This window comes from Pelodiscus sinensis, chromosome 12 (genome assembly GCF_052426305.1).
Source record: "Pelodiscus sinensis isolate ZL-2025 chromosome 12, ASM5242630v1, whole genome shotgun sequence".
Classification (NCBI taxonomy): domain Eukaryota; kingdom Metazoa; phylum Chordata; order Testudines; family Trionychidae; genus Pelodiscus; species Pelodiscus sinensis.
The window spans coordinates 3246945-3259736 of record NC_143063.1 but is presented as its reverse complement, the minus strand read 5'-3'; the positions used below and the strand labels follow the sequence as shown (position 1 = coordinate 3259736).

Genomic DNA, 12792 nt, shown 5'->3' with positions numbered 1-12792 from the left:
GTTACAGCAAAGAACAAAAAACCTGTCAAGCTATTTAACTGTACGGAAACTCAGTACCATCATTGCAGAAGAAGGTTTAGTTAAAAGCAAAAGTTTAACAACTAGAATGATCAATGTATTCTCTTCAATAAGAGTAAGGAGAAGTAGGTGTACTTGGTTTATGTTTTTATTCCTTTCCATATTTTACATTCCATGCTGGATTCATTCCACCAATAATGCCTTGTAGGAGTCCACACAAATTCTTTGTGGACCTGATGCCTAGCTGATGTATAGGATTCTCCTCTGCCCAATTTCCACATCAGCAATTGTCCGTTTACCTCTACATTCATCTATTATCATCATTAGCATTGCTGTATGTTTTGCAGTGATGGTACAATTCCTTGGTACGGATAAAACGTTAAGTTAAACAATGTGACATCAAGTAAGTGGAGTGTGGAGGGGGAGGACATAACAATACAATGAAGTTTTGCAACTCTAACAGGAATATTAATGGATAGTTTACAGTCCTGATACCTGGCATATATCTATAAAAAGCTTCTTTCCATAGCAAACAGTGTTTGCAGTTGTTCTGCTTAAGCATTTTTACTCCAGCCAGGATCTCCCCTTAAATTTACTTCAGTGCCACAGGTAGGAAATTTTACTAAACGCAGGCGATTAGAAAGAGTGAACAGTTTGATTGAACTAGTAATTTACACAAGATCTTTCCAACTAATTTTAAAATAAAAGGTATTTAATTACAAGAACCGCAGGATCCTTAGCTATAAAATTTTTTTGCTCACACATTTTTTAAAAAGCCTGAGTTTGCAGGAACATAACAGATATATAGCAAGAGAAGCAGTTCATAGTGTATTTCTGGTATAACTATTGTTTAAGATACATAAAAGAAAAATGAGTAAACTAAATACAAATGTGAAATCAAATGAAAACTTGTTACATTTCTCATCTTCATCACTATTAACAATTCCAGTTTAGAGGTACAGTAATGATGTTTTGTGAAAGGTGCCATATGAAACTTCTCTAAATCTTCCCTCTTATCTATTCATTTTTCCTTTGCTGTTTCAGATATAGAATCCCTAGTAACTTGATCAATAGTATCCTTAGCAATCAATATTCTTACATTTTAAAAAGTGATTACCAATGTACCTGCTTAATTTCTTGGATGTTACTCTTGTTCTGCTTATGGTTACACAGAGATATATTATTTGTTGCTCGGGCTCCTTAACAGTGTTCCTTTAATAGCTTTTATTTCTCTCTGAAGTAGAAACATCTATGGAAATCAATGCTCTTACCAGACCCCTCCTTCTCAAAATACCTCAATATGTTGAAATTTTATTAATACAATACAGGCAGTCCCCGGGTTATGTACAAGATAGGGACTGTAGGTTTGTTCTTAAGTTGAATTTGTATGTAAGTCGGAACTAGTACATATTGTAGGGGAAACTCTAGCCAAACATTTCTCCAGAGCTCAGTTTTATTCTCCCACACCTCACTTCCCTCAGTCCTTTATTCTCAAGCTGAGGAGTCTGCTGAGAAAAGCCACTCTGCATCTCCCTTGTCTGTTGGGGGGGCGGGGGGGGCACTAGCTTCGCGTCTCCCTGGTCTGCTGGGGGGAAGCAGCTAGTGCAGGGTTGCCTCACCCCGTTTGTAAGTAGGGATCCGATGTAAGTTGGATCCATGTAACCTGGGGACTGCCTGTATTTAAAATTAAAATAAAAAACTGTCTATATAGAGCTGACACTTTAATAAGCTCCATATTTTGCAACCTTTACACATGTTGAGATGTACCTTACTCCTTGAATAGTCCTCTCTGACGGAATGGGACTCTGCACAGAGAATCGCTGTGCTCAGTATGAGAGTAAGAATCTCTCAATCTGGCCCTTCATGTCATTGTTAACTGACACAGGAGGCCCTAGTGAGCAGGCAGCAATGTTAATCTAAGATTATTTCCTTCATTTCTCCTGCCCACTATCCCACATTATACTTGCTGTTGCAATTCACTGATTTCTTTACTGTCACTGTTAATTACATTTTAATATGCTTTTGTTTATCAATTTACAGAACTCTTGTGGCCTTCTCTCTTATATTCCAGTACATGGCTGCATGAAAATGTTAGGGCTGTCATGTGATTAACAACAATCAATCACATAATTGCACTGATAACAGAATCCCATTTATTTAAATAGTTTTGGATGTTTTCTACATTTTCAAATATATTGATTTCAATTACAACACAGACTATCAAGTGTACAGTGCTAGCTTTATTTTTTATTACAAATATTTGCATAGGGATATAAACAGTCGTTTAAAAACAGTTGGCTCCCCACAAGCACCAGATCCCGCAGAGACACCCTCCCCGATAGAGAGGCAGCAGCGCAGAGGGCGAGGGGGGCAGGCAGGAGCTGGTGCAGGCACGAAGCAATAGGACAGTGCTGCTAGGTCACATCAGACCAGACGTGAACATGCTCCCCCAGCAAGAAGTAAAAACTGAAACCTGAAGAGGATTTGTAATGTAAAATATGGTGAATGTAAAATACAGGTAATGAAAGCAATAGCTCTGATATTCTGGTGTTCATGCTGTTTCATTCCCTTTGGGGTATGTACAGCTGTGAGGAGGCTTAAGGCAAGGTGCTGAGGATGTGTGGGGGCACCCGAGTCAGGGCAGGGGGTAGGTGGGAGGCTCAGGGCAGGGAGTGGGGAGTGCTGGAGTCAAGGCAGGGGGCTAGGTAGGGAGGCGCAGAAGGAGTACAGGGTGGGAGGGGGACAGAGCAGGGAGTTGTGGGGGAGAGGTGCAGGAGTCAGGGCTGAAGGCCGGGGATGAATGAGGAATCTTATGTGTCTTGGGGTACGCAAGATAAATAAGACTCCTGAAAGGGACACAGTAATCTGGAAGGCTTGACTGTTTTAAAGAGCGTGCCCAAGGGGAGCTCTTGCCACAGTGACATATCTCCTTTACTTTCACCTCTGTCTATAAGCAACAAAAAGCATTTTCCTATTGGCAAGGGCACTAAGCGCTATTTACAATGTTCTCTACAGATCCTCCCCCCTGCGAAAACTCACATTGTAAGATCAACTGTAAATGAGACTAAGTTTAAAGGAATCTAATAACACTGCACATTTTTACAAGTTACTACCGCTTACCTTAGGAAGTTCTTTGGGGAAGAGACTGAGTCTCTGCATTCAGTCATGCAGAGCCTACTAAAATGAGGCCGCAGGGCATTTCCAGCACAAAGTAAAATATAATAAGTCAAAAGAAACAGCAGAGCAAGCCCAGCACCACTGAGCTTTTATTTTGCTTGATGTCTATAAATGTTGATGAAGGCTATAAAAAGTTACCAAATATTTACCTCAAATGCTTGGCCTCTATTCATTGCTCTGTGTCTTATGGTACTTGTCTAGTACAATACTCCTTTGCTTTCTTTATGGGCAGATCACAGACCTCATTTGCAAATGGAATCCACCCCAGTTAATAAGCATCTAACATTAAGTGGATCCCTGTCAAACAAGTCTAGTGCCAAAGGACTTTGAAGGACATTTATTATGTATATAAAGATTTCATTTCACGGATAGGAAACACTTTTCATTTTCATGTTTATTTAACTTGTATCAGCTAATAACGCCTTCTATCCAACTGGCTGTTTTCTATGAACATGCAGAATAGCGACACAACGCACCAACAATTTAGTGGGGCAGCAAGAGGCAGCATGTGGTAGAAAGGATATCATCGCCTCAAGCAATTATGAAAAGGCAGAATCAAAACTTCAAAGCATATGAAGAATCTAGGAAGGCCACAATTAATATGAAGTGGTATGTTAGGGATCATAAGATATTTTACTGCAGGGCCTTGTAACACAAACAGAATTCACAGTTTTAACTCCTTTTACAGTTTGATTTACTTGTATCTTTATTTCCGGTCCTGACAGCTCCTAGAAATCACTCCCTGGTTTCCACAGTGTAGTGCTGTATGCCTCAATCAGCTAGATCACATGGCATTCCTGGAGATTTACTGTAGGGTTGTGAGAGTGTAACCATGTACATGGTTAACCATGAGCCTAGCCAGGGGTTCTCCCCCCCCAATTTAGGTTAAACTAGAACGCCCAGGTTTCCATTATGTATCCATAAGTAGCAATATCCTTGAAAAACTGCATTTACAGGTCACTAATCATCCTCTCGCTAAAGCCAAGTCAAGTGTGGTCTATGATATTCAGTGACTAAGTAGCTCCAAAGCCTTCAGAGACAGAAATGCCAAAGGCTTGTTTCCCTGTCACATGAAGGTAGCCAATTTATGCTAAATATGACATTTATTTTTATGAAAAATAACTCCTATTTATTCCCAATAAAAACTATGCTCACACCAATTCTCTACAGAAGAATATGGACAAAAGCCATCACATTTGATCAGAAGTAGATTAAGATTTAGTGGGGCTCTAGGCCATAGAATATTTGGGGCACCAGAACTGGAAGGAATGGGGGAACCATGCTCACCCACTTTTTAACATGGGAGTAGCCTCAGACCCTGCTGCTGGCCCTGCTTGGAGGGAGTCTTTATTGGGGATGTGAAGGACTAGTCGACTATCCAATAAGCAAATGCTTATCGGACAGTCGACAGACTAGTCGACTAGTGGTATCCCTCAGCCCCTTGCTGCTTCTATCAGATAGAGGCAGCAAGGGGAGGAGAAGGGGTACTTCAAAGTGGCAGCACCGCATAGAGCCCGGGGTCAGCTGTTCCATGCGGTGCTGCCACTTTGAATGCAGCAGTGCATGCAGCTCATGGTCAGTGGAGAAGTCCCCAGCTGACCCCAGGTTTCGGTGTTTTCGCCTTTGAAGCATAGCAACAGCCCTATTTGATTAGTCAATTACCTGATACAGAACATCCTTAGTCTTCATACTGCACTGCCCACAAGTCTCGTAAGCCGTTAAGGGTAATGCTTACCTGTTTACCTTTCACATCCCTAGCATAGTCGGGCCCTTACATTGATGGGACAAGGCTGCACCGTGTACACGGACATAAGTATGTCGACCTAACACTGTAGTGCAGACCATGGCTAAGCAAGTGCTCACAGATAAGGAGTTATAAAACGCAAGTAAGGAAGAACAAAATCTCTTTACTTCACAAGATGTGTATTTCTGGAAGTTTAAATATACAGTAAAAGACCTGGTGAAAGAACTCAGCTGTCATTTTCCCTGTGCTAAAGGCACACATTAGCAAATAAGACACATCCAAAGCTGCATATTGCTGCAGGAAACTCTCCCTTTCAAACTCACATTTTTACTGATATTTGAAGAGAGAGATAAGGTTACTATATTACCCTCTGAAAAACATGCAGAACCCGAAGCTTTGAAGGAGCTGTCTGATGGAAAGAAAACATGTCACAAGTAGCATTACTACTAATCATTCTTGTAACACTGGCTATTTGGAGAATACATTAAAGATTTTGAGCCTCTAACAATTGCCTTTGGTCTTGGATTATGTTTTCTATGCAAGACAGACATTCCTGAGACATTTTTATTCAGCATCTACAAAATTAAAAGCAATACTAGAATATATTCTATACGACAGCTCTGTTCCTGCTGCTTTCATAACTCCCAGGGAGCCAGCATGTAACCTTAATGGAAACTTAGCCATTTAAACAGTTACACTTTTACATCCTTAATCTTAATCCCGTGATACTTTTTAATTCATAGGATTGTTTTACAGTAATAAATGTGCAGAGAACCATATATTTTATTGAACTATTGCATGAATATACTTCAAGCTTAAACAAAGTCAGAAATAAACAGTCTGAGCAGAATATGCTTGCACGTACATGCATACATAATGCCAATTTCATTTGTTCCAATTCCAAACTCTACCTTCAGGTTTGACTGCATGACTAATTACGGAGACATGATGACACAGCATCCTTGGTGTTGTATATAGTGCTCTACCTTCTACCCTAATCTTTCACACATGCACAAAATAATCCAAACAAAATTCCATAGTGTCAAAAGAAAAGGTCACATAGCGTATTCACAACTTGTTATCCCCAAGCCAGAACAATTTATTCCATAACATTTTCTGAGTGCCAATTTCTGGGCCTGTGGATACTTCCCTGATTCAACTGTTGAACTAAAATGTGGAAAAATTTAATTAAACCTGAAGGGAAGTATTGCTCGCTGACAATTCAGCTCCAGCATAAAATCTTCATGGGAAAAGGACTAGATACTTTTTGCTAAATGATTTCAATAGCAAGAAGTACATTTTATTACACCATCTGCACTCGCCCACTCACAAATATTTTGTTTTTACATAACGACATCTTTATGGCCAACGCTTGTCAGCATCAATATGCAAGTAAAAGCACAATTAAAACATTATGAATTTGTCAGTTGTCAAGTTTAATCTGTGCACCACAGTCATGTATAAAAAAACGGATGCAGTTATCTTGGATACACAGACTCTTCTAATTCATTTTGAGGCACAGGGCTAAATTCGGGGTCATTTTAAAAGGCAATTTGCCATTTATTTTTTCCAAGCAAAGCAGAAGAGTTGGACTTTTAAAAAATGTACCTATCCAAGTACTCTAGCAGCATGTACACCAACACATTTTACAAAGAATAAATCAATAGTGGTATAGGCCAGCAGTAAAGGAGAGAAAAGAATTTGGGATACGGATGTAAAATCCTGGTTAACTGGTTAAACATCTTGTTTAATCAGTTAAACTGATTAAAGGAGGGGTAAGCTGGGAGGGGTGCACCAGCTGAAGCAACTCTTGTCCACGGTGGGTCCCATGCAGGGCTGGAGCAACACCCTACCGATTAACCTTAACAGGTAAGCCGCACCTGTTAAGGGTGAGGCTTACCCATACCTAATTTGGGATGAGCTCCTAGGCTCACACAGCCAGAAGTCTTCACATCTTCTGATTGTTTCTGTAAATCCACTTCAACTCAAAAATGCTTAACTAAAGAAGAGCCAGTGATGAAACTGGGGAAACCAGGCAGCCTGGGCTATACACAAGACACCCCTCTCCCCCGCCCACTGCCTCTGCACATGGGGGACAGGCAGAAGCCAGTATGCCCGGGGAGCAGGCTTTTACACCACCACCCCACCACAAGCTGCTGCCTCTATTTAAATGTGTACGTTGTGTCCCTTTACAAGACTGCAACCTAACTGACAGTACAGAGGAAACCACAAAACTTAGTTTACACAAAACGCTGTGAAATGCACAAAATAAAAACAGTTTTTCCCTTCTCATCTTTCAGAACGCAAACTTCATTTGTAATTATAGCAGATTTTCTTTTAAGGAGAAAGATTTTTAATTGCACACATTCCTTTAAATGGTGAATCTCGCTTGACATTCTGCTGCTACGTTATGCTATTGTGAATGGTCATTCAACATTGACTGTGGACAAAAAAAACACAACTTGAGTCATAGATAAAAGGTAAGTTTAGGTGTCTTCTGGCCATGTTACCATAGTTAGTTCCAAAGAAACACTGTATTCCTAGGATGCGAGACATACCTGTGATTCTTAGTGTTATTCGCATTGAAATGGTTAAAAGTGAATAAAAAGACAATTAAAATGTCAGAACAATTGACAGCTCCCTAAATCCTCTTTATCCTTCCTGAAAGCCTGGGAAAACATCCTGACCTTGTAGCATGCCCCAAAGGTCAGACGTGGGCTGTGCTGGAGCAGGGCAGAAAAGCAATTATCAGAGCCCCGCCCTGCAATGTTCTCCAAACACACTCAGTTAAACACAGGGTTGTGAGTTTGCACGCAGCTGCTCGCAGTTGTAGTTGTGTCACATGAGGGGAAGGTAGGTCTCACAGAGCTCAAACCATTTAAAAAAACTCCAACTTTTAAATCAAACCCAAACCTTGAATTAAACCCCAATCCAAAACCAGAAGCCAGAGCAAACAGAGAACAGCTGTGATGCAATCCCTGTGGGAGGTATCGCAAAGTCAGAAGGCTGCCTCATCCATTGACAAGTCCAAATCTTAAAATGCAGCCCTACATTCAGAGCATTACAGCAATCCGATCTTATAAGGCCTCGGCCACATTGGTAAGTGTGGTTGCTCCCTCTCCCTTTATTGTCAACAATCCTGCAGGGTGAGTTTTTTGTCGAGTTCATTGAACTCCTGCCTGCTTCCCACAATGCCCCAATGGTCCAAGGAGAGTGGATACTTCCCACAGCACAGAGTCAGGAACAGGAGTTAGCTGGAGACAGAACTTACTGAAGAAGAGGTGAAAGCAGATGAGGACGTGGGACACAATCCAGTGACAACCGGTGCACCAGCTAGCAAGGAATTGTTCTCAGGTCCCGAGGTTTACAAGGACTCTCAGCAACTGGACATGGAGCATGAAGCGAGGGAAGAGGCACAGGGATTCGAAAGGGAGAGAGGCAGAGTGACTTCTTGTGCAGGCGAGGGATGGGGGTGGTGGCAGTGTGGTAAGTTGCGCTTGAAGCCTGGGGGGTGGATGGTAGGTGGCAGTGGCGCAGGGTGGCCCAAGTCCGTTATTTCTGTAGGCAAGGCTTAGCCAGAGCAGGTCTGCGTTATGTTCAAACAGAGCATCGTTCTACGCCCAGGTAGCAATAGAATCTTGTTGCGAGGTGGTGTCCAAGCTTTGCCTGATGCGTTTGTTGATTCTCTCAGAGATTCCAGCCATTCCCCCCGCAGTCGTACGACGCCCTCACAAGCCAGTCCTCACACCGGGCTCCCTGAACCAAGGTGGCAGAGTTTGGCAGCACAAGGGGTGCCCCTGCTCACACCCAGAAGCAGAGCTGGGTTTGCCTGTTAACCTAGGCAGGGACAGGCCAGCCAAAGGAATGGCAGGCAGTGGACAAGGGTTGAATTATTACCAATTGTTTCCACGCACACCTGCTGCACAAGTGCAGACTGTGCGGTACTGTGCCATGCCAACCCTCCTTCCCCGCACACTCATCTGCCCCTGAGCCTTGGTCCTCTGCTATTAAGTGCACAAGTAGCACACCACGCATTGCAACAGGGCTAAGCACACTGACCACAACAAAGTCTGGGATCCAGAATTTCTCACAGCAGATGCTGGAGTTCGCAGCAAGGACAGTCATTCAAGCGGCACGAAAGTTAAGCCGGAAGCCCCAGGAGGGCTGGGAAGCAAAGAGGTGTCTGATGGGACATTTCTCACATTCCCAATATGCCTAGCGCTATGTTGTGTGTCCCCACAGAGTCCAGCAACTGAAGGTGACATCAGGCAGCGCAGGATGCTTATTCCCATTGCTAGCTCCCCTGCTAAAAAAGAGCAAAGCAACATGGCCACAGCATATTGACGAAGGATGGGAAAGTCCACATGATTTGTCAACTTCCTTTCTGGCAACTTACGAATGTTGACAGTACTTTTGTCCTCAAATCTTTCCAGTGCAGACATAGCCTTAAAGCCACGTTTCTCAAACTGCAGGTCCCGACCCCCCCGGGGGGGAGGGCGAGCAACTTAGAGAGGGGTTGTGGTATCACAAAGTTTGAGAACCCTTGCCTTAAAGCGATGAAGATGCAGAAATCTGTGCAGGATTCCACAAAGTGCTCTCACATAAACGCTGTCAAACACACAGCTTTACACAAGGTGTTTTTTCTTTTTCCTCTCTCCCCTCGCCCCCCCCCCCACCATGTGCAACTACTGGACTGCCACCCCCCCTACAGGGCTGCTGGCTCACAGCTGCAGCCTGTTTAATCAGTTAACAGGTTAAACTAAGATTTAACTGGTTAACTGGAATTTTACATCCCTAGACATTGCAGCATAAACCTTAGCACTTTTCAAATGTTAACAAATCCAAATGACCCCCGTGAGGCAAGTATTGCTGCATTTTACAAGTTGGAAAAACTAAGACAGGGAGTGGGCGCTGGGGCCTCAGAGTACCAAGCATCACTCTGGGAGACTGAGGGTACATCTAGACTACATGCCTCTGTCGCCAGAGGCATGTAGATTAGGCTACCAGACATAGTAAAATTTACATGGCTGCCGCGCTGAGCCGACAAACAGCTGATCAGCTGTTTGTCGGCTCAGCGCGGCAGCCATGTAAATTTAAATGAAGCGGCGATTATTTAAATCGCCGCTTCATTTTACTATGTCTGGTAGCCTAATCTACATGCCTCTGGCGACAGAGGCATGTAGTCTAGATGTACCCTGAGGTACAATAGAGAAGAGAAAAAGCAGCATAGGCACCCTAAAAGCCCATTTTCCAACTGCTACTGGAGACATCCAGCACTTTACCTATTTATTTAATTTCTACTGGCACTTCGCTGCTCTGAATAAAAAGATCACCTTTAGATTTTCTCGGTGATATTGCAAACTTCAGATTTTTGGCACGTGTACCACTCAAAGACTTTTTTAAAGAAACATTACATTTGCAGGCCCTCAAAAAGAAGCAAGGCAATTAAGTAGTGGTCTCTGGTTTTGTTTTGCTTTTTAATGACTTTAGCACAGGAGGAATGTGCCAGAATAAGCTGATGGAGCTCAAAATCTTGTGTGTCTGCACAAAAAAAACCCTCCAGCTCAGGATAAAAATCAATAGAAAGGCATACCTCTCTCTACACACACAGACCATTCTCCCTTCCTGCAACTGATAAATTCTCTCACTCTCAGTGGAATGGAAAAAGGAAAGTTTAATTTCTCTGGTGCGGATTCAAATTTTAAAAAAAAATGTATGAATCTAATGTTTGAAATCCAGTTAACGTTACACACATTAAAAAGGAAGGCACTGTACATCTGAGGTTACAAGAAATTACAAGCATCCGTTCACACAGGTCACAAGATACAAAGGGTACATAACCAGCATTATCCCTGAATTAAGGTTTGTGAGTTTTTGAAGTGGCAGGGAGTAAGTGTTCTCCAGTATACCACCCACAGAGCATACAGAGTCAGTGGGGGTAAAGCAGAGTGTACCTCTCTTCTAAGCACAGAGGCCAATTAGTGTCAATTGTCAAGATGATTTGTGTGTTTATTTTTATCCAGTGTTTGTTTATACGTATTTATTTCACACAGGCCAAAAACCTGGAGAGGCACAATTTTCACTCACTAGCAACCTGAACATAAGGCTTTTTGCCAGTAACACATGAATAGTCAATTACTGTGCATTAGTGTAGCATTTATATTAAAGATTGATGGTCATAACTTTGTATTGCTGTCTGAACCGTATAAACTGTGTTGCCTCTAGCACACTGCATTACACTGCGGACATCATTGGTTCCAAGGGAGCCATTACATTCTCTTTGTTCAATAATCGGCACTTGAAAGAAATGTTTGCTGATAGTTCAGTAAGCAAATACAACCCCAGACAGTTATAAAAGCCCAAACATAGGTATCCATACAATCTTATGTCATGCTTAGACACTCAAGTATTCCAATTTCTGTGATTTACTGCAGATATTACAAGCAGACAGTGAGAAGACAGCAAGCAGACATTGAGAAGTTTGAAAAAAAAAATTGATTCTCTTAAGAGAAAAAAAAAAAATACATCCAAAACTGAAAGTGGCAATTCATTCTCAGACAGTTCAACCCATTAAGTAATCCGGGGAGGCTGTTCATAAGGAAAAATAATCCACCTTATCAGTTAAAAAAAAGGTCAAAATGAATGATAAATTCCTATACATCTATAAGCTGAAATGACTACCTCTCAAATACTAGTTGGCAGTCCTTTCAGATCAGGGAAAAGGTATATTAACTACATACAGGAGAAGACTGCATTTCTACTGCCCTAGATGTACCTGTTCCACAGATAAGAGAATCTTCCATCTCCAACCCTGTTAAACTAGCACCTTTCCTTAGCATGGAATTCACATAAGTCACTCAAAGAGTTCACATGATAAAGGTCAAGCTATAGGACACAGGATGTGTTTTAATACAGTCAAATACAAAGTTATACATGTAGGAACAAGAAATGCAAACCCTACCTACAGAACGGGGAGCTGTATCCTGGAAAGAAGCAACTCTGAAAAGGTACTAGAGGTCACAGCGGGCAAGCAACTGAGCATGAGCTCCCAGTGTGATGCTGTTGCAAAAAGGGCTAATGTAATCCTTAGATGTTTAAAAAGAGTCGTGAGTAGGACCATGAAGGTGATTTTACCTCTGCATATGGTATCGATGAGTCAGATACCGGAACACAACGTCTTGTTCTGGTGTCCACATTTTTTAAAGAATGTTGAAAAACCGGAGAGGGTGCAGAAAAGACAAAAGTAATTTGGGGATTGGAGAAAATGGCTCACAGTGAGAGATTTAAAGAGCTTAATCTGTTTTTAGTTTATGAAAAACAAGAGGTGATTGATTACAGTAAGTACTTTCATAGGGAGAAACACCACATACCAAAGGAGCCTTTAATTTAGCAGACTAATACATACGAAGAACCGATGGCTGGAAACTGAAGGCAGATACATTCAAGTTAGAAATCTTTATATGATCTGGATAAACTAGAGAAATGGCTTGAGGAAAATAGGATGAAGTTTAATCAAGACAAATGCAAAGTGATCCACTTAGGGAAGGAACCATCAGTTTCACACATACAGAATGGGAAGTGATTGTCTAGGAGGGAGTACTGCAGAAAGGGATTTAGGAGTCATGGTGGACCACAAGCTAAATATGAGTCAACAGTGTGACACTTGCAAAAAAAAGCAAACATGATTCTGGGATGCATTAACAGGTGTGCTGTGAGCAAGACACATGAAGTCATTCTTCTGCTCTACTCTGTGCTTAGGCCTCATTTGGAGTATTGTGTCCAGTTCTGGGCACCGCATTTCAAGATGTGGAGAAATTGGAGAAGGTCCAGAGAAGAGCAACAAAAAATGATTA

General features: G+C 41.9%; 1 protein-coding gene across 3 annotated transcripts in view; it reads right to left on the bottom strand.

Annotated features, from left to right (window-relative positions):
• GFOD2 (Gfo/Idh/MocA-like oxidoreductase domain containing 2) overlaps nt 1–12792 on the bottom strand; it is a 35479-nt gene that overhangs the window by 19068 nt on the left and 3619 nt on the right. The gene's annotated exons all lie outside the window — the stretch shown is intronic.